Genomic DNA, 21,578 nt, shown 5'->3' with positions numbered 1-21,578 from the left:
AGGTTCTTCGTCTCCCTCTTCTTCTCCTTCTTCTTTTTCCCCTTCTCCTTCTCCTTCTGCTACTTCCCTTTCCTTTCACCCGCTCTGTCTCCCTCCCTCCCCCCGCTTCCTTCTCCTTCCTCCTCTTCTTTCCTAATTAAGTGTTTCCCTGGTTGTTGCAAGCTTTTAGTTAATTTCAAGAGTTGGTTCTGTTAGTTTTTGTTAGTTTGCTCATTGCTTTTATGGAGAGATAGGCTTTTTGAATTTCCTACTCTGCCATTGCTGCTAATGTCATTCAATTTGATGATTTTTGACAAGTATATAAAATTGTGTATCCAACCACCATAAGATAAATGCGATGAAAAAGAGTCAAAGCCAATGTCTCATACCAACTCATTCCATAATAATCCTAACCTTCTCATAAAATATGTAGTAGCAAGAAGTGCATAAATGATTAGTATTAAAGAGAGAGAAAAAAAAGAGCAAACATAGTAGTTTGGAAAATAGTACCCAGGAGAATTATGTAAAGGTCATAGAATATGAATAAATATTAATGCACTTATCATGCAAAATTGGAAGAAATGTGCTGTTACAACTGAAATATTATTCAAAGACAAGCATTGTAATTAAGGGTTTCCTTTTCCCATGGCAGTGGTAGAGAAATTCAGGTTTATTCTCAGCCTTTCGCCAGTTCGTAATCATTTTAAAAATTCAAATGTAATTCTCTTTGCAATGATGCTTAAAGACTGAATGAAGAGCTAGTTAATTCCTCCAAAGCACGGCATTCAATCTGTTAAACACATCATATTTCTGCCTAGCATGTTCAGGAATGCAGTCGCATCAATTAACTGTTTTAACCCTCAAAAACTTACAGCTAACCAAAAACATTGCCAACTCATCTCCTCTCAGGGAAGCTGGACATTTTGGATGATCTATAGACGGCTAGCAGCTACATTTGGATCAAGTCATTCATGCTCCTGTTCAGACTTCCATTGCATTGCTCTAATTCGTCGGAATAGTTTTGGGGGACTATCTTCAGTTTGAGGCCGGGGAGCAGTGTAGACCCAAGATAGCTACCCACTTCAGATGTACAACACTGGTATTTGCTCCAAGCTATGACAATTAGTAAATGTTGGCAAACATTTAGAAAGGCAACTTGGTTCTGATCCACATAGCAGACAGAGGGGTGATTGTCTCAGGTTTAATCTCCCAAAAGCTTCCCAAAATAAGGTTGGATTCAGAAATCAGATGCATCCTAACTATAATATGTGTTTTCTCTAGTTTACTTCACACTTTAAATCTTTCTTGGAGCAAAAGCACACATTAAAGAAATTTCTTTGGTTTATAAAGAAAAAAATAGAAAAATGATCCTATAAGTTTATATTCTTTTTCTATACCAAACAATAAAACCTTTAAAGGTGATGTGGTTAATCTCTCTTTTCCTTAAGGATTGAAAAAATCAAGAATAAATGGGAGATTCAGAAAGATCATTAGTTGATTGGGTTAAAGTTACACAATTGCTTAGTTTCCCATAGATAAATAGTCAGAATAAACATTATAACAATGCACACGAAGTGTTAATAAATTTTTGCCAGTTTGTTAAGTAGAATGCCGAAGTAAATTAGGTCATGGATAAAAAACATTAAGAAATGTACATTAATATTCATATAAAAAATACCTTGTCAAGTGACAACTGAACCATAAGAGCTATGCACGTACGAGTACTTATATAAGTTCCTTCTTCAACAATAAAAATATGATAAACAGCAGGAGCAGATGACTTGAGGTATTTGGTAGTGACAGCAAAAGAGGTTCATTTGACATCTATTTACTTCAAGTATAAAAATTTTAATCTTTTGAGGGTTTAAAGTCTTGCTTTTTTTATATCCTCCAAAAAGTACGCCCTGTCATACAAAAAATGGCTTCTCGGTAAAGGCTTATTAAAATAAGCTCAGTTCAGACTAAAGTCGCATAATAACTCTTTCTTATACTATTATTATTTTATTATGTTATTATCATTATTATTATTTGGGTTCCTATGAAAGGGGACAAATGTCATTAAGAAATCTCTATGAGAAGAATATTTTAAATTTAAACCAGAAGAAAATATGTTTTAGAGATTCTCATATCCCATACGGTTGCTACAACGAACATCCAGGATTTTCAAATAGGTTTAGCCACAGACATGAAACCACTTATTTACACATTTATTTACATGAAACCACTTATTTACCACACTATGATGTGTCTTGCTTCTGTGTCTTTGTTCATAGACTTCTTTTGACAGGAAAGTGTTTCCCTCAATTCTTTGCCAGTCAATTGTTATATCTTTTCCAAGACTCAGTTCAAGGTTCATGTCCTCTAGAAAACCTTGCCTTATTGTTCAGGTTGAGTTAAGTATCCCTCTTCTAAACTCTGTCAGTTTTTGTCTCTCTTGCCAATAGCTTGTAAGTGCTTTAAGAGAATATCTGATGTACTAATATTTTTGTTACTTGTGCGTCTCCTAGTCTTTGGCACATAGTAGACACTCTATCACTACTTGTTCAATGAATTGGAAGGATTATGTTCTAAAAAGAAATCACAACTCTAATTTATGAATAGTTATTCCCATGTTTAAACCTGATAATACATTTAATAATAAAGGTAATATTGCTGCCGATAAAATAATATTACTTATCAATCAATGGGACGTGTGTTATTGTTTTGGGTTTTATGTCACTTCAAGTCCAGTCATAAAAAGGTGTTGGGTGGGGTGGAGTAAATTTAGCATTTGTCTTTCCTCAGGGAAAACCACTAAAGTAAGAAAGAGAATATAAAACAGAAATGTATTTTTGATCTTCAGTGAAACTAAGAGACAGCTGAAAATTTGAACCATAAAATCAGAACAAGGAATCCCAAAACAGTGAAAATTAAACGAAGGTTTAAGAACATAAAGAGAGAATACACCTATTATAGCAGATCACAGGAAATGTTAGCACAGTATACTTTCCAGGGTGATGCTCAAAACCAGAAATCTCATAATGACAAGAAAAATTACCTGTATGAGCTGGTAAGCATACCTGTACTTGGCTTGGTCCTGAGGAGAAATTAAGAATCACACAGACAGGCCATATTTGCAGAAAACCATCTGTCAAAGAGGTTGGGCTGAGGAATCTCTGCATTGTGAACAGCCTGCAAAAAACAAAACAAAACATCTACACCATCATTCTGTGTCATAGAAGAATCTCTGCTCACCAGAAATATGGCCGTGGACCTCTGTGACACAAATCTCCTAAAAATAGCTGGCTAGAAAGAAATGTAGCCCTCAATAATAATGAAAAAAGAATATTATTTACAGAAAGATAACAAACACACACACAACCAGAGGAAAGGAAGGAGAAACAAATAGCACAGAAAGAACATTTAACAGGAAAAAAAATGCTTGCCATAAAACATATGAAAACTGTCATCAAACATTTTCCCAGGAATTACAAAACTTACTGGAGTAAGTATGTTTATAATAGAAAAGCACAAAATGAGATACAAAAGTTCAGAAAGGAGATTGCAATTAGTAGAATATAAATAATTCATTAGTAGAGGTCAAGAAATAAATAAAAGAAAAATAAAATAATATAGAAATAAATAGCCTTCATATGCAAAACCAGTTACTTTGAAGATGTAATGGACAAAAAGTCCACAATTTCAGTGGTAGCAACATGTATGAAATATTTAGGACAGAATGTAAAAAGAAATGTTAATGAGCTTTAAAAAAATTGGTAAAATGTTACTATAGAACCCAAAAGGAGACTTAAACAATCGGAAAGGCTTATTTTTTGACATACCATCACTCATCATACTCACATTAACATATAGATGTCAATTCTGCCTAAATTTATGCATAAAATTATGTGACTATTAAAAAAAACATATTTTTTAATCTGAAAAGTTAATTGTTAAATTTACACAGAAAACTTTAACTAGCAATAATAACTAAAACATTCTGAAGAGTTACGAGAAGTGACTTGACCTAATGGATATCAAAATGTATCATAAAGTGATAATATTTAAAATTGTTTTGCACTGGCACATGAATATACAAACCAATGGAACAGAATATAAAGTACACAAATGTACCCAAATGAATTTAAAACTTTATGATACAATCAATACTTGAAAACAGGAAAGCAATATTATTTAAGAAAATAATGGTAAGGCAACAGAATAGGATAGCTGTTTGCGAAAATAAACAAAACAGCTGGATCTTAACTACTTTTTATTCAGAAATGAATTTCAGTTAGATAAAAGATATAAATGTAAAAATAAAAAGGCACCCATAAGTTTTTAGAAATAATGGATATTTTTCAACTTCAGGAAAGCTAAGGCTTTCCTAAATATGAAATAAATCGTTGAAGTAATTAAAACAAATGATTGAATAAATCAACTACATTAAAAAACTCAATTCCTTTATGATTCAAAATAAAGTAAAGAGACATATACTAATCTGAGAAAGAATAACTACAATTTATAGAATATCAGAGTGCTAGCCCTTACCATAAAACATTTTCCTACAAATCCATAAATAAAAGTCTGACAATGCAATATAAAAGTGTGCAAGAGATACGGAAAACAATTCATGGACAAGGAAATATGCTTAAGTAAAAATTCACACCGAAACTACAATGAGATACTGTTTTCACCTCCTAGAATGCAAAGGCCCAGTTGACCATTTCTCAAAGTCCAATGATAAACTATGTTGGCAAGAGTATGGGGGAAACAGACACTGTCACGCAGTACTGGTCGGAATGCAAATTAATGCAAGTCTCTTGAAAGGGCAATTTGGCAATAAAAATGAAAAATACAGATATTTTTAAACTCAGGGATTCCATTTCTAGAAATTTGTCCAATTGAAAACTCATAGATGTGCAACCTGACATGTAAGGTGCTATGCATGGCAAATTATTTGCTATAACTTTAATTTAATAGAAGATTGGTCAAAACTGTTTTATACCCATATGTGAGAAAAATAGCCATTGAAAAAGGATGACTCAGTAATTATAAACTAATATAAAAAAGAACTGCACAATTAAGTGGAAAAAGCCCCAAATGTGAAAGGATCTATTTGGCAAGCTGAAATTTGCATTAAAAAAGAAAAAATGTGTATATGCTATATTTACTTATATATACATAGAATATTTCTGAAAGAAATCCATGGAAGCAACAGCACTGGTTATTTCTAGAGAGAGAAAATTGAGTGTTGGGAGACCAGACCATGAAAGAATGTCCTTTCACAGATTGATTCGTACATTTTGAATTTTATATCATGAGTCTGTCTGTCTGTTTGTTTATTTTTAAGAAAGAAAATCTAGCAACCCTCAGTTTTTTCTCTATATTTCTGAGGCAGTTTCTGATTAGTTTGTGCATTTATTCTATTCTTTAGATTCCACACATAAGTGAGATCATATGGTATTTGTCTTTCTTCGTCTGACTTATTTCACTTAGCATAATGTTCTCTAGGTCCATCCATATCGTTGCAAATGTAAGATTTCATTCTTCTTTATAGCCTAGTAATACTCCATTGTATTAATGTACCACAGTTTCTTGTCTTATTATGGAGTCTACGTCAGGGAAGGTGTAGATGACTGACCACTGCAGTGTACCCCTGAAGCTGAAGCTGAATAATAATGAATATCAACTATAATTTAATATATATATATGTATATGTATAGTCACAGGATGTGGAGTGCAGCATAGGGAACAGAGTCAATGGGACTATAACAGGTATATACGATGTCAGAGGAATAGTAGGTTGGTGGAGAGGGGTTATCACTTTGTGAGGGGTGTAAATGTCTAACCATTATATTGTTTTGTACACCTGAAACTAATACATATATATTTTAAAAAAAAAGAGTACCTGACATAGAAAAGCACTTCATCAATGTTTTTTTCCATTGAAAAAATGGAGTAAAATACACACACACACACACACACACACACACACACACACACACACACAATCATCAATATACTAGGTGTCTGTAATAAAACAGCACCAACTGGACTCAGAAAACTGTGACAGTTTAGAAAAAGAGACCACAGGCGAATTGGATATATCGTAAGACCAGGACTAAGTGTGTAATACAGCCACTGAAATTCTGAGGGAGAGACACCAGCTATTTATCAGCTTAGTGTTTGCCAATTTTGTCCTCCAGCTGCTGTTCCAGGGGACTGGACACACACACACCACCACCAGCACCATTACAAGATGTGAACATAGTATAGCGTTTAGGGAGAAAAATTATTAACTGAGAAGCAGACAAACACACAAGGTCATCTAGCTCTGATGATCTCAGAATGCATAATCCAGGTAGAGCTGAACAGAATACACCACGGACATTAAAGCAGGACAGCGACCCAGCTTTCAGAGGGACAGTGAACTCAGTGGGAGAGTCCTGGTCCAGGAAGTAGCCCTAGAAATCGAAGCTTCCTGAGCTCAGCCTGTAGTATCAGCAGTTCTTCCATGGACCTAAGTCAGTCACATCCACTGAGCCAGCTTTCGGCTAAGTTACTGAGCAGAGAGGAAATAGACATCTCAGGACACCTAGATTTGTCTCCCTCTGGTATTACGACTTCATATCCTTTATGTGTCCTCCCCCTAAAATAAACTACAGACTCAGGTACTAATCAGAGTAGGAAGTTCTCTAGGTATAATCTCCTCTCTCACTTACCTTAATATACGAGTATTTGTCTAACCGGTAGGTGGCCATGGTAAGGTTACGGTGAGAAATTTAGTTAGAGTTTAGGTTTCATTTTGGTATTTCTAGAGATAACTGCAAACGAGTAGAGTAGACACCTTCACATCTCTTAAGATGTTAAATTTAATAGGATCCATTACTTTGTATAATTACACAATTCAAATTGAAAGCAGCTCTTCATCTTTAGGCAAAAATTGTTTTAAAAAAAAGCTAAAGAAAAACCTTGTGAATCCCTAATGCATACTGTACAGCTTCAAGTAAGATTTGTTGGATAACTATTGTGGGCAAGATACTCTGCAAAAGTATTTTCTCACCACGTGCTCCCCTATAGAAAAAAGAATGCAAAGGGTGGGGCATAAATTCAACTCAGTGATCTTGCTTTGAGTTGATCTTAGGCGGCTCTACAATTTCTTCTTTATGTTTTTTTCCTGCTTTGTATCAAAAGAATGGATTCCCAACACTTTCTTTCTATACATTCTACCACGTCCAATCCCTGACACATTATACACATTAAAGTACAGTGGGGTTCTTTATTTGCTTCCTTTTTCTTTGCTTTGCTTAAGTCTCATTTTTGCACTTGCCTTTCTGGTTTCCTTATTTAAGTCAAAGTTGTTGATTGCCTATTGCCTCAAATAACTTCCTTTTGTTAACATCTGTGACTGAGGGAGGGGGGCTAGGATAGCTCATAAGAATGAAAAGAGCCATTCAGATGTTTTTAGCACAGAATAATAAGAATAAGAAAGTTTTCTTCTTTAACCTTCTAGCCAACTATATACTGTGCCTCACTCACCACCTTTAAGATACAGCCTATTTTGACTATTTAGCCAGCAAATTATAGCTCTTAGTTTCTAATCAGTGGTTGTGTTTTTGTTTTTGGCATTGGGTGTGAGTGTGTGTGTGTGTGTGTGTGTGGTGGTGGTTTTGGAGATCTGTAAAGAGGTCTATGGGATTATTATAGAAATTGCTGTTCAAAGCTTTCTTAATCTGGAATGAAGTGGTTATGAATAAGGCTGTACAAGTCACTATCAATTTTCTTCAAGCTGGTCCGTGCCTGTTTATCCTTTTGCTGTATGTGATGACACGCATTGTAGTCTATGTGAAAATGCCCCATCCGCCGGTAAGAAAAGCTTAATAATTTATTTGCAGTCCATCTTCCTCTAGACAAGCGCATGGCATGTATTTGCTGAGTCGTGTAACCAGCTCTCAGAGCAGGCACATAGCCAGCTGCAAATGGTTATTTCTGACATCTTTCCATTTTTCATGGTTTGAATATCTAGCCCCTGAATGCCTGTTCTGTATTTTCAAAACAAAACAGAAGTGAGGCATCAATTGTGTGTTGTTAGGAGGAAATGTCATGACCTTGATTATAACTGTTATTTTTGAAGGGAAAATTATAGATATGAAATTCTTCAGGGTCAGATCCGATACTTAGTACATCTAATTTAGAAGGGCATTCTCTGTTCTGTGGGTAAGTTCTCAGAGTGTTTAAGCCAAATTAAGAGGGAACCCTTCAGTCATTTCTTGTGTTGTGGTCAAAATTCTTTACTCCTATGCTGGTATCACATACTCGGGGGGACAGTGGGGGAGGGGATCCTTGCCTTGGCTAAAGGGAAGATAGATTCATAAGAGGAACTAAATTCATCTGACATTGAAGAAAAATCAAGAAAATTAGTGATCTTATAAAAAATGTCCCTTTATTCTTATTTACTCATTGATTTATTGTTTTAATAACTCTGCTCCCATTTATAAACATCTTGGAACTTACGAATGTGATGATCTTTTCTTCTAGAATGGAATGCAAAATAAACGAACAAAACTTCCAGGTTGGATATTGGTTGGGAAGGTACCCAAATAAGCTCATGTAAGGCCCCTTTACTGTAGTCTCTGGGCACAGGCTCCAAGGGCCACATGGTAGGAAGGCCTGACGTGCCGCTGTGTCCTCCTGTAGTCATTGTCAACTTCTTTTTTGTCTCCCTGAATCAATAAACTCCAAAAGGCTAAGAGCATACAACACCTGTCTGTGGGAAATTCAACAGAGTCTCTGGAAAATAAAACCAGAAAAAAACCAAAAGGATCACCTAAGCATACGGAGTTACACATGGAATGGTCTGATTAGTATCGTGTGGTTTTATTCCGACTCATGGCTAGTGCTTATTTCCATGGCTCAGAGGAGTTATTTGGCAGAATGAAATTGCATTCTCTCTCCCACCTATTTTCTGCGGAGATTTCACACATTGACTAAATGTAATATCATGCCACACTGAGAAGAATGATGTTTGAAACTCCTCTGTGGTGTCTGCGCAGAATACTAAATGACCAAGGGGCTAGTATTTTTCTGAAACTTAGTTCTTAGACTTCTATAGTCAGTTTTAGGAAATCTCAGAATTATATTTTTGTATGCAGAATCACCTTATGTCAATCCCCTTAGGATGACATTTTAATGTCCTTTAGAGAAACAAATCCTTCAAAGGTGGCTCGACATGTGCCTCTTGTGGTCAGCTGTACACCCTATGCAGGAATTTTCCACTGTAAGTGACATTCCTTCAAATGTCTGGTACCATGTATTTGTATTCTACACATTTGCTTCATCTTGGTCATTATATTGAAAGAGGGGGGGAAAAGACTCCAGCACTCCAAAAGACACTGGCCCGTATGTGGCAATGTACCCCATGTTTCCTGAGTTATAATCCCATTCAAAGATAGAGAATTCTCTTCCTTTTCAGACCACTTGGGTTCTTGATGGGAGCCCCACAAAGCATGTGCAGAGAGCATGGAGCCATCCTTTATGCATTCATGAGGGAAAACTATTCTAACCAACTGAATTCTTTACAACTGGCGTTGTGAAAACACAGGCAGAATGCACCCTGCAAATGTAACTCTTGGCTGAGTGCTGCTGTCAGCAAAAACCTTTATGAGCTGAGAGAGTAATATGAATGGTGCAGAGAAGGGCATCAATCAGATGTGGAAACAGGAATGTGCAGAAGAGAAAGAGAATGAAAAGGTGGGAGAGAAAGAGAACAGGGCAAATTCAAAACACTAGAATAATATAAGCCAACTGTTTCAGTTCGAAGAGTGAAAAATGATACGTCAGAAAAAAAAATTGTACCTGGAAGTGTCAAGATTGTGTAAGATCAGAGATTTTATCCTATCGGCACCTAACAAGTCAGCCCCACATTTTCATGGATTTTCGGGCTTTATCATTCATGGCACAACAGCAGCATGAGCTTCAGGCTTGGCTCTTGTTGACTCCCAAGTCCCTCTGGGGTGACAGATAGATGTCGCACAGATGGTAGCTTTACATCCCAGCTGAGGAATCCTGAACCCAAGTCTTTTACCAAGTAAACTTTGCCCTGAGGGAGACATGATTCTTATTATTCTGGACAACAAGCAGTCCCACCCTGTGCTCCAGAGGGAGACACCATCTCTATGAAGACATAAAAAAGGTACATTCTGCTTCTAAGTCAGGTGAAGTCTTCCAACGCTTACCTAGTCACTGCCACCTTCTCCACAGTTTCAACACCCTTCATAGTTCTTGCAGTGTTTTCCTTGTGGGCAAATACTCAGCAAAAAATTTATAAAATAAAACCATAAATCTTGGAGAGTTTTATCTTTTTCTGATTTAATTACTATTTTAGCTAATTACTTGGGGTTTTTTTTAGATTCATTATATAACCTCTCGTTCCCCAGACAGTATGGAGACATATGGTAGGCTTCTCATTTCAGTACATATACACGATACACGTACTCTATATGCCTGCATGTAAGCATGTTCACTAATATATCACTTGAGTTATTATAAAAGATACATTTTCTCCTGGACAATATGTCAATTTCATCATCATGGTAGAAAAATGTTTTTAAACTACCCAGTGACACATCTACGTTTATTTGTCTCATAAGAAAGACAAATGTCATTGTTTTCTCGAATTGTACATTTGAACAATTGTATCAATTTATCCCAAGAAATCCAAAACACTAATTTAATGAACTTGGATTACTGAATGGCGGTGACATCTTGAGGTACCCCACTCTAAACATAGGGAGTAAGATAAAGGAAGCACCAGGATTCTCACGTCCTTATTTTGTAACACATACTATTAGCAAAAGGAAGATTATGAACTGGTTTGATGATTAGACCCAGTAGCTGCATCAATAGAAAGTGTTTAACAACCTTGCCATGTGAGCAATGCTCTCTGAAACCAGATTCCACCAGGGGTTAGACGCTAGTCATCTACCTCCAATAAATAAATGTATCGTGTCAACTGGATGGGGAAAAAAATTGCAAGAAATAATTTCTCAGCTGAGCTTTAAAAGTAACACTATCATGACCATCATTCATGTAAAACTACTTACAGAATTTTCCTTCAAACAAATCCCATTGAAAAAAACTAAATATAATTGATACGTTTCTTGACTAAGAGAGAAAAATGTTGGCATCTTACGAATTACTAGATCTGGAATTCTTTCATCATTAACACTGATTCGTTTTGCTTTCACACTTAGTGCTAAGAAATTTTGAGGTTAATTATTAGATTATTCTTATTTACCTCCAAGATGTTTCATTGCTTCTAAGGCCTTAGAATGTAAGATATTCATTTGAGAGGAATAGGTAATATAAGTTAAAATTAATAAAATGTTTTCAAACATCTCCTTTACGTAGTCTATTAGTTTAGAAATGTGTTCTTTGAGTTGAATCAATATATTAAAATTGAAAAAGAGGAGATGGATATAAAATACAACTGCCAAATTATAGGAAATGCTATAGGTCAAAAAGAAATCCTTTCTTGAAAGACTGTCCAGTGTTTTTTCTTATTAAAATTTATTGGGCAGACAAGTTTTTAATATCAAAAATACAACCATGAAACCATCAACAAAGGGAAAAGACAATCTAGTGAATGGGACAAGATATTTGTCAATGATAAATCTGATAAGCGGTTAATATCCAAAATTCATAAAAAAAACTCATACAATTCAACACACAAAAAAATAAACAATCCAATTAAAAAATAGGCAGTGGACTTGAATAGACATTTCTCCAAAGGGGACATGCCAATAGACATATGAAAAGATGTTCAATGTCACTAACCACTAGAGAAATGCAAATAAAAACCACAATGAGATAACACCTCACTCTGGTCAGAATGGCTATCATCAATAAATCAACAAACAACAAGTGCTGACGCGGATATGGAGAAAAGGGAACCCTTATGCGCTGTTGGTGGGATTGCAAATTGGTGTAGCCACTATGGAAAACAGCAGGAAGTTTCCTTAAAAATTAAAAATAGAACTACTTTATGATCCACCAATTCCACTCCTGGGTATTTATCCCAAGAAATCCAAAACACTAATTGAAAAAAAATATGTGTACCCCTATGTTTCCTGCAGCACTATTCACAACAGCCAAGATATGGAAACACCCTAAATGCCCTTCAATAGACAATTAGATAAAGAAATTGTAGCACATTTGTACAATGAAGTATTACTCTGCCATAAAAAAAGAACAAAATCTTACCATTTGCAACAACATGGATGGACCTAGAGAATATTAGGCTAAGTGAAATAAGTCAGACTGAGAAAGACAAATACCATATGATCTCACTTATATGTGAAATCTAAAGAACAGAATAAATGAACAAGCAAATCAGAAATAGATTCAGAGACACAGATAAAAAAACTGATGATTGCTAGATGGGAAGGGGGTTAGGAGGATGGGTGAGGGGTGAAGGGATTAGAAGACACAAATTGGTGGTTACAGAATAGTCACAGGGATGTAAAGTGCAAGAGGGGGAGTAAAGGCAATAATGCTGTAAAACTGTGTGTGGTGTCGGACGGGTGCTGGACTTGACAGGGGGAATCACTTCATGGGTTGCATGGATGCCTGGCAACTGTGCTGTACATCTGAAACTAATATAAAATAGTATTTAGTGTCAACTATAATTAAATATAATCATATATATGTACAGTCATGGGATGTGAAGTACAGCATAGGGAACATAATCAATGGTACTATAACAACTATGTACGATGTCAGGGGGTAGTAGACGTGTTGGGGTTATCAGTTTGTGAGGGGAGTAAATGTCTAATCATTACGTTGTTTTGTACACCTGAAACTAATACTAAAAAAAGAGCAACAAACCATAAAAACAAACAAACAAACAAAAAACCCCATAGCAATTAAATATGTAATTTGAAGGTTGGAATGTTTTCAGCTTTAGGGTTCTTGTTTATCATTATTCTCATATAAACTTCTAAACATTGGTAAGCCAATCTAGCAAATTGTTTTACATATACATATGTCAGAAAATTGGAGCTCCTGGATTTTCTTAAGAGTATGGTGAAATGAATGTAAATATTTTTGTCATTTTGAAAATGTGTCATATCAAGTCTTCATGAGAGTAGTGACCATGTTTATTTTCTTCACTTCTGTTTGCTCAGTGGTTGGCATGTAATAGGAACAACTTTTGTTAAACGTACTACTGAAGTGGCCATTTTGTGGTGATGGAATTCTACTGAGAAGCAGGCACATTTTAAAGGCATCTTTTTTTCAAATGAGTTTCTTTATCTGGACCCTTGAATCTAGTGATACAAATAGTCCAAATAGTTCCATATTGCTTTTCTACTGGTGTTTCTCCAAATGTATACCACTATAATTTTAATAGTCTCTTTCTTTGCAGTGCATTTTCAGTGCAAACACCATGAATGGCTTATTATCTCACTAATAACTTGAGAGTCTCCTTTGGGGTTTCAGAAGATCGTCTCATCCACACTTAAAAAAACATGTCAGTGGTGGCATTCTCTTTCTCTGATAAATTACTTTATTTATGCTAGATAAGGAAGAATCTGATATATTACATGGAAACAACTTGGAATAGTAATTTAACTGATATAGGAACTGTAAGATAATGTTTAATTAATATGGGCAATGATTTATCGCAATCATAATAAACAAAACTTATTTTAGAATTAGACAAAATTAATTTGAACAAATACATCTACCATAGATTTCAAATTTCTTTGCAACTAGAATGTCGGTACATTTGAATCTGATAACAACTGAGATATGCCAAAGGGCTATAGTGATCCCAGATGTTTAATTAGACAGAATAGAGGGTTAAGTGCTTTCACCACTATCTGCCTTGTGTGCTCTCACATTTCTGTAGTATTAAGGAAAGGTCCATGCTTTCTTCATGACACACATGCTTCACCTTGCTGGCAGCTTGATGCCAAGCATGAGTCAAATGTGTGGATAACATGAACACGTATTCCAACACGCCTGTGAATCATCTTCATAAAATTGAAGGAGAATAGAAAAATAGATTACTATGTACAGATGTGGAAATTGGTCAGTGAAGAAGACTGATTGGAAAAACATGCATTCTTTTCAAAGATAGTATTGGAGGAGCGCTCTGCAGATATCCTGAAACACCAGGAAGATGGACAAGTGGGTCCTAGAACAAATTTAGACCAAAAGATCACTAAAGGCAAAAATGACAAAACTGAAGCTGTCCTACTTTGGGCACATCAGGAGCAGGCACGGTTCTTTGGAAAAGACAATAATGCTGGGCAAAACAGAAGATAGCAAGAAAAGAGAAAGACCAAATATGAGATGGATTGACTCCATAAAAGAAGCCGTAGGCACGAGTCTACAGGAGCAGAGCAGGGCTATTGAGGACAGGATGTTGTGGAACTCAATGGCACATAATACAAATAAAATACATTTCCTTCCTTATTTGAATTACCAAACAAACCAGAAAATACATACATATATATATATATATATATATATATATATATATATATATATATATATATCATGTTTTTTCATTTATTCATAAAAATTTCTAATATTAGTTATGTTTAAATTTTTTTTTAACTTTGAGAGTGCAGTTGTTTCCGTAGACATAAAAATCTTATATTGAAATACAACAAACAGGTAGTCTCATACATCTGGAAATTATCCATTAACTAAAATATTTATTCTCAAAGACATAGCAGTATGCTAGTTTCCAATGTCATTAAATCATGCTTGAAAGGACACATTTATAAAGATTGATTATAAAGCATTGTGAATATTTATTCTAAACTACTAGAAGAAAAAGGGAACTCAAATTTTTTACTTTATGATCACAATTATGTACAAGTATCTGGAGAAAAATGACTGGAATTTCATCAAAATACAGTTTGATTGTTTAGGTAACCAAAATAGAAGTATTTTTTTCCTGTTCTACTATTTTTGTTTTCTATTTTTTCTACAATTGGCAATAGTTTTTTATAACTATATATAAAATAAATTTTATTTAAAAAATTCAGGTTTAATTCTATAGTAGCCTTTTTTTTTTCCACTTTAAGTTTCCTCTCAATATAACTTTTGTTTCCTCCATTTTAAACTTTTGTGAGTTATGCTATTCTCCTTATTATTCTTGCTCATTTACTTCTCAGAATATATTCTGTGTCCTAACTCCTGTCGTTGCTCTTTTGTCTTCACGACTTTCTTCTTTAATACTATTAGCTTTTGTCATATCCTGACTCATTGTGTCCATCTCCCCTCTTGATGATGGCTCAGCCAGTTTGCACCCATAATCAGCTTATCTTTTTCCCCTGACCCTTCAGCCTTCCCTATTTCTAAAGATAGAATGTGAAATTAATAGCAAACAAATAGTTTGCTAATGACGTGATTTATCATCTTCTAATCTGTTCTCTCAGAGATCTTTTGCAACAATAGAAATTCTGTTGACTCTCCAGCCCCTGTGGAATTACCTTCTTTCCCTCTACCCCCGAGGGTACTGGACAGCTTGGTTTGTCTTTATAGACTTTTGAAATGAATATACATTCATTTTCTCTTCCTCTTCCTACTTTCTATTTTGCTTACTCTTTCTCCTTCACCTTCTTACGCACTGCTGTCAGCTCCATCATCTCCCCTCTCTGTTTTCCAAAAGTTTAAAAGTTGTCTTCAGTGACTGAGCATAGTGCGAAGGGAACCCCTTGCCTGAGAAGCCAAGTAATGAATGCTGGGTTCAGAATGTGGTCTTTAAGCAGGTAGACCCGGGCCTAATTCTCAGCTACGTGACTTTGGTAAACGACCCAACCTCTCTCAACCTTGATCCGTGTTCATTTTCAAACAGGGGCAATCATGTTCTCACAAGCTGCTGTGGGCATCAAGTGACAGACACGGAGTGGAAATGCTCTGTAAGCTCCAAAATACTTCCCACCCTTGTCCTCTGCCATCTAATCCGTACCTCTCCTCTTTTCTGTCCTCAACACTTTCCACTGCCTATGCTGCCAAAACCTAGGAACAGCAAGTGACTACCTGAAAAAACCATGCTCTTTTGGTGTTGGGCTTGCCTGGGATATTACCAGTCCTCTTTCGACGTGGCAAGGTTTTTCTCAGCCTTCAAATCTCAGTGGCAGTATTGGCATCTCCACAATTATTTCCCTACTTCTCTCCCAATCTCACCCCACCTTCAGCGGGGGTAGGAGCTTCCTATGTGCCTCCCCTCTACCCTCTGTGTTTTCTCTCTGATTCTTCTCACCTGATTCTTTACTTATACTGCTGTGAGTTTTCTGAAGGCAGAGGCTTTCTGTCTCTTATCTCAATACCCCAGTGTCAAATCAAGTATCTGGTGTGCTGCATATGTTCTATCAACATTAGATGACTGAAAAATGAGCGAAGGCCAATGGAATTATATGCAACAAAAGATTATGCAACCTCATCTTTGGATCACGTTGAATTGACATACAGATAAATAAATAAATAAATAAATAAATAAATAAATAAATAAATAAATAAATAAATAAATCCGTCCTCCTCCACACGGGTATTTCACATTTGCAATCGAGTGGCTGATTCCATAGTCGATCTAAAGAACCTCATACTGTGCATAGGCTCTTCCTGTCCCGAGACAGCATCCCACAGTTGCCCTGGGAAGAAGGACCATGGATTTCAGGATTTCAGGGATATCATTGTATCTGGTGACATAGGAGGAGAAAAAAATATCAGCTACTTGTTAAATCTTAATATGAAATGGATGCAATTTCAAAAGAGAGCAATTTGACTAGAAAACAGTAAACCTGCACAAGGAAGCCTAAATAATGATTGTTCACTTCTATCTAGATAGTTCCTTGAATTGGATTCGTATTGAGCGAAGGCTATCTGAATTAGAGGCAGCTGTATAATCCAAGTGTTGTGCCGCATACAGAATCAGATTGAGTGCTCGAGTGTCTGCACCCTCGGAAATTGATTTGACGACTATGTCAATTACTTCTGGCATCAAGCTTTCTGGGGGTTGCTTTACAACTGCTCTTTTGGTCAGCTGTGACTGCTTCCCCATCCACGCCTATTGTTTCAGATTTATTTACTGCACCGACAATCATAAATCATGGACTTTTTTCTATACCATCTGGAAACTCTGGTGTCATTGTTTGGGTCACTTCTGATTATTCCCTCTTATTCTCAGCTTCTGCCAAGGCTGATATATCTTGAATTATGAAAGACTTCCGCCACATGCTGACCTATTTATGAGCAACCTTTCAGCATCTACATATGTTTATTTTACACAAAATATAGCTGGGGAAAATAAAAGTGTATTGAGTAACTTTTCAGAGAATTATTCCTTTGGTTATGATACCAAAATTGTGAATGAACTAATCAGAGACAGTTTTGGAAACATGGAGGAAAAACTGAGGGTTGCTAGAGGGGCGGGGGGGTGGGGATAAGGGGAAGGTGAGAGGTTTAGAAAATAGTCGGTAACCACAAGATTGCCATGGGGTTTGGAAAATTAATTTGGGGAACGTACAGAGGGATAGTGGATGGGGGGAGGGGGGTTCACACAGTGTGAGGGATATAAATGGGAAACGTATAAGTTTTGCTTTGTCTTGTGCACCTGAAACTAATAAAAAAAAAAAATAAATAAAATAAAGCCCACAATTCGTCTAACAATTTGCGTGTTAACCCACTGTACATTGCCATCATTCTCACAAGGTCAGATATAACAGATTGATCATCATTTTTTCCTTGGAGCTGGGAATGTAATTTTCCCAATATTCTCACCCAATCATCATCCTTATCAGAATATTCCATTTTGAACCTAAAATTAGAGTGAAGGTTGCAGTTGGTTTGATTTTTTTTTTTTTTTTTTTTTTTGCTAATAGTCCTTAAACAATGCAGCAAACAGACTTTTTATCTCTATTTTGGGGTTCACTATTCTAAAAACTGGTCTTACTTACTATAATACTTGCCTGACAAGCTCCAGAAAGCATCTTAGCCGTGTTCTTTTTCTGACCCAGTCATGCCGATGCCTACCTGTGTCGACAGTGTCAGCAGATTACTTTCGTTTTACACAGATGGTTCACTGGCAGTTCAGATCAAATCTGAAATTGTGCTATCAAGCAGTTTTGTTTTTTTTTTATCCAGAGAAACCGATCTGAATATTGGAACTTTGTTGAATTTCCCAGGCCACAGTTGCTTGCTTCTGACATCTGCTTCAATTTTTTGAGCAGCCAGTTTTATTTGTTTATTTATTTGTTTTCCGGCAGTCTCGAGGTTGAGTTTTGTAGGGTTGTGCTCCTACCTACTTAGTCCTTCTCAAGTATCTCTCAAAACGGTGTAAGAATCCATATCACACTGTGGGTTGCAGAGTCCTGACTCTTTTCTACTGCTCCTCTTAAATATCAAAGCCACCTTAGCTATGGTTAGAATCTCCATTTTTCTACAACTGTTCCCCCCACACAATATTTCATTAACTATCATTTGTTGGAGTCATTGTCAAATTGAAGGGAGACAAATGAAGTAGCATTGTTAGGATTGTCTTAAACAAACAAACAAATAAATAAATCGCCCATGAAATCTTCAGTAGCTATAGGAATCCTACATGTTTTTCTCATTACTCAAGTATCTTGAGAGGCTGTAGACATAAAGGTGGCTTGTTTTCTTCCGAGACAAAGCCCCAATGAATGTTGTCTAATGAACTTTACATCTCGATATACCAAAACTACCATTTCGTGTCTTTGACAGTGGTGTCTACTTGTGTAATGTCTTGTCAAATCATATCTAATCATTTTCTGTTATGTTAGATATGCAATGTCCCAACAAGACATAATATGACCAAGGCAACATGACAGACAGTTGAAAATTTTATATCCTGTTTGTTGCTTCACCGTCGCCCTGTCGAATGTAGAATGACACAACCAATGTGGCAAGCATTAAATTTGAGGTTTGAATTGGTAGGGTGTTTCAACAATTGCTTGTTTCTAAATAATTTTTAATCCACCTATGAGGCCCAAAGATCTGTAGAGTGTTAACTGTTAACATATTGTCATATTTTCAGATCATTTAAGTAGCAGACCTTTCAAGAAAGCAGAGAATAATATTATACGAGCACCTGTGATTTGCTATCTAAAAGAAGTTATAAAAAGCACACTGTTTTCTCTTTGTTGTTACAAGGGTGAATATTAGTGTGCTGTGCTTTTGTTCTCAAAGGAAAATATAATAAAGGATGTTCTTGGCAAGGTGTGATATTACTTTAGACGTGTGCCTGCTATGTTCTCATCTTCCTTTTTACTTCCTGCCTATTTACGCAGCTGAGGAGAAGGGTGATGAAAACTTTAACTGACTGGTGTTATTTTTGGTCAAGAAGCTCCAGAAAGAGGGGATTCCTTGATCTTTTCCTATGCACATTTACAATTCTTTTCATTAGCTTCTCAGAGCAAGAAAATCAAAGTATTTGCACCTAAGATTCCATCTATAACAGGTCTTTAAAATATACCAAGGTGAGAGGAGAACATGCAACACAAGGCTGATACTGAGGCGCTTCCAGCGATAGGGCTGCATTTTATAGACTTTCACCATCAGAAAATATGTGGAGAGCCACGAAGATGAGGTGGTACTGCAGAATTCTGAAGATTAAAATGGGTGTTCAAGTCACAGCACATGCAGTAATTTCCCTGGCCTTATTAACAATAATAGTTGCTGTGGAACAGAAACGAATGCCAAAGAGAAGAAAAGTTATTTTCTGAAATTGAGAAGACTCTGAAAGCAAAACTTCTCTTGTTTGTCTTGTTTTGCCTTAAGCTCACCAAAATGAAGGAAAAAAAACGTTTTTGATTATTGGTGATCCTCCAAGGAGCAACAATAAACGAGGAAGTTAAGTCAGTGAGTCAGAGACCTCAAAAAAGCATGCATTATAATGTTGTTTAACCTTTTATTAAGATTGTTATGGTACGGCCATGCATAAAACAGTGGCTATTGGTCTCATTACATCAATACCATCTTGGCACTTTCTGAGGTCACACCAGTCATCTTTTATTCATGCTGTCACTGGGAATGGAAGTTATGCTAATGGAGTTGGGTCAGGCACACCAAGGCATAAGAAGAGGTTGAACATAAATCCCAGCCAGCAGGCTCATCAACAGTCAGGACTGCGGCAATGAAGCTGCACCACACAAGGGCAGAAGGGCCCACTTTGAAATCTTTGTCCTCTGTCCCTCAGATGACCAAATGGCAGGCAAATCCCATGTGCCCTATTCATGCACTCTCCTATTCAGTCATTCATTCATGTCCACTAACAAAACAAAAATGGTGAAGTGGAAATAAGAGTGCTCATGTCGACCCTTACCACAATAAGGTATGTCTATGCCATTTATAGCGTTTTACAAGCTATATTTGTGCCAGATTTGTGTTCAGAAATGTGGAATCCATAAAACATTATCATATCGTTTTTCAAAAACATTTATTCATCTTAAATTTACCACGATTTTGTTCTCTTTCCAATTCTTCCTTTCAGTTCAGTAATTTCTAACATCTCAGCTAACTAAAGCTTGACTTACTTTGTCTATGGCCCATTTTTTTTGTTATCTTGTGTTGTGATAAATGACTGAGATATCATTCAAAAGGAGACATTTCAATGGGCTTTGCAACGGTGTTATTTTCTTTTCTCTATGCTATACTTAAAAGAACATTATGGTTAATATTATTAAAGAATGTTTAAGTAAATTTTTAAATATTTTAAAGAAATAAACAATTCTCTAAATAAAGATTACTATAAATGGTTAATTTTTCAAATTTATGCAAAGCCCAATTTTATATGTTTCACTAAACGGAAAAAAATCATTACAGCACCATGTGTGATTGTTACATGTGATTATATTTAACTGATGGGGTAAAATGTGTTCATTTGATTAAAAGATTATTATACATTTAAAAATAATCAAATCTTTATTTCTAATTTGCAAACTAAAGACTTAATAATTCAATTTTAAAATACACTTTAAACAGAATAACTCGTCCTTTAAAATATTCTGCAGACCATTATATATCAATGATATGTGACATGAACTAATGTTAGAGTTGATGATAAACTTCAATGTACATATTGCTCTATTATTTATAATGAATCTAAATACAGTGTCATTAGGTATGAAATGTATATGGGAACAAATACTAATAAAGCCAGGTTTTTCAACAAAAATGTTAAAACCAAAGTGCTTAATTAAAAAAGTCAAGTCAATTAAAAACAAAATAACAGTGCAGCATGTACAAATGCTGGAATAATCATTAGGCCTTGCTGAATAATGGAAGAGTATAGAATTTTTTTAATGGAACAGCAGGGGTGATACATTACACAAAGCAACAATCTACAACAATATGACAATCGAATTACTTCAGCCCCATTAGGCAGGTGCAGAGGAATAATTAACATGAATTTTTCCAATGAAAAGGAAAAAACAATAAAACTTTTTTTCTCTAATAACACTAAAGTTTATACTTGTACACACCCTGCATTAAAAATGACAACCTATGACAGCAGAAAACTATGCTTGTTAAAAATTAGAGTGTACAAGACAAAGAAGATTTCTATTCATTTCCCATATAAA

The 21,578-nt window shown here is 35.7% G+C and overlaps 1 protein-coding gene across 1 annotated transcript in view; it reads right to left on the bottom strand.

The window, feature by feature from the left end:
- Positions 1-3,042: 3,042 nt before the first annotated feature.
- The window catches only part of LOC141568583 (uncharacterized), a 376,689-nt gene continuing 358,153 nt past the window's right edge, over positions 3,043-21,578 (bottom strand). Inside the window, exon 3 of the mRNA XM_074318849.2 lies at positions 3,043-3,150. The gene's annotated coding sequence lies outside the window, so the exon portion shown is untranslated. The remainder of the gene's footprint in view (positions 3,151-21,578) is intronic.

Source organism: Rhinolophus sinicus, chromosome 7 (genome assembly GCF_057876585.1).
Source record: "Rhinolophus sinicus isolate RSI-liver-muscle chromosome 7, RSI-T2T, whole genome shotgun sequence".
NCBI classification, from domain to species: Eukaryota; Metazoa; Chordata; class Mammalia; order Chiroptera; family Rhinolophidae; genus Rhinolophus; species Rhinolophus sinicus.
This window is presented reverse-complemented; position numbering and strand designations above follow the sequence as displayed.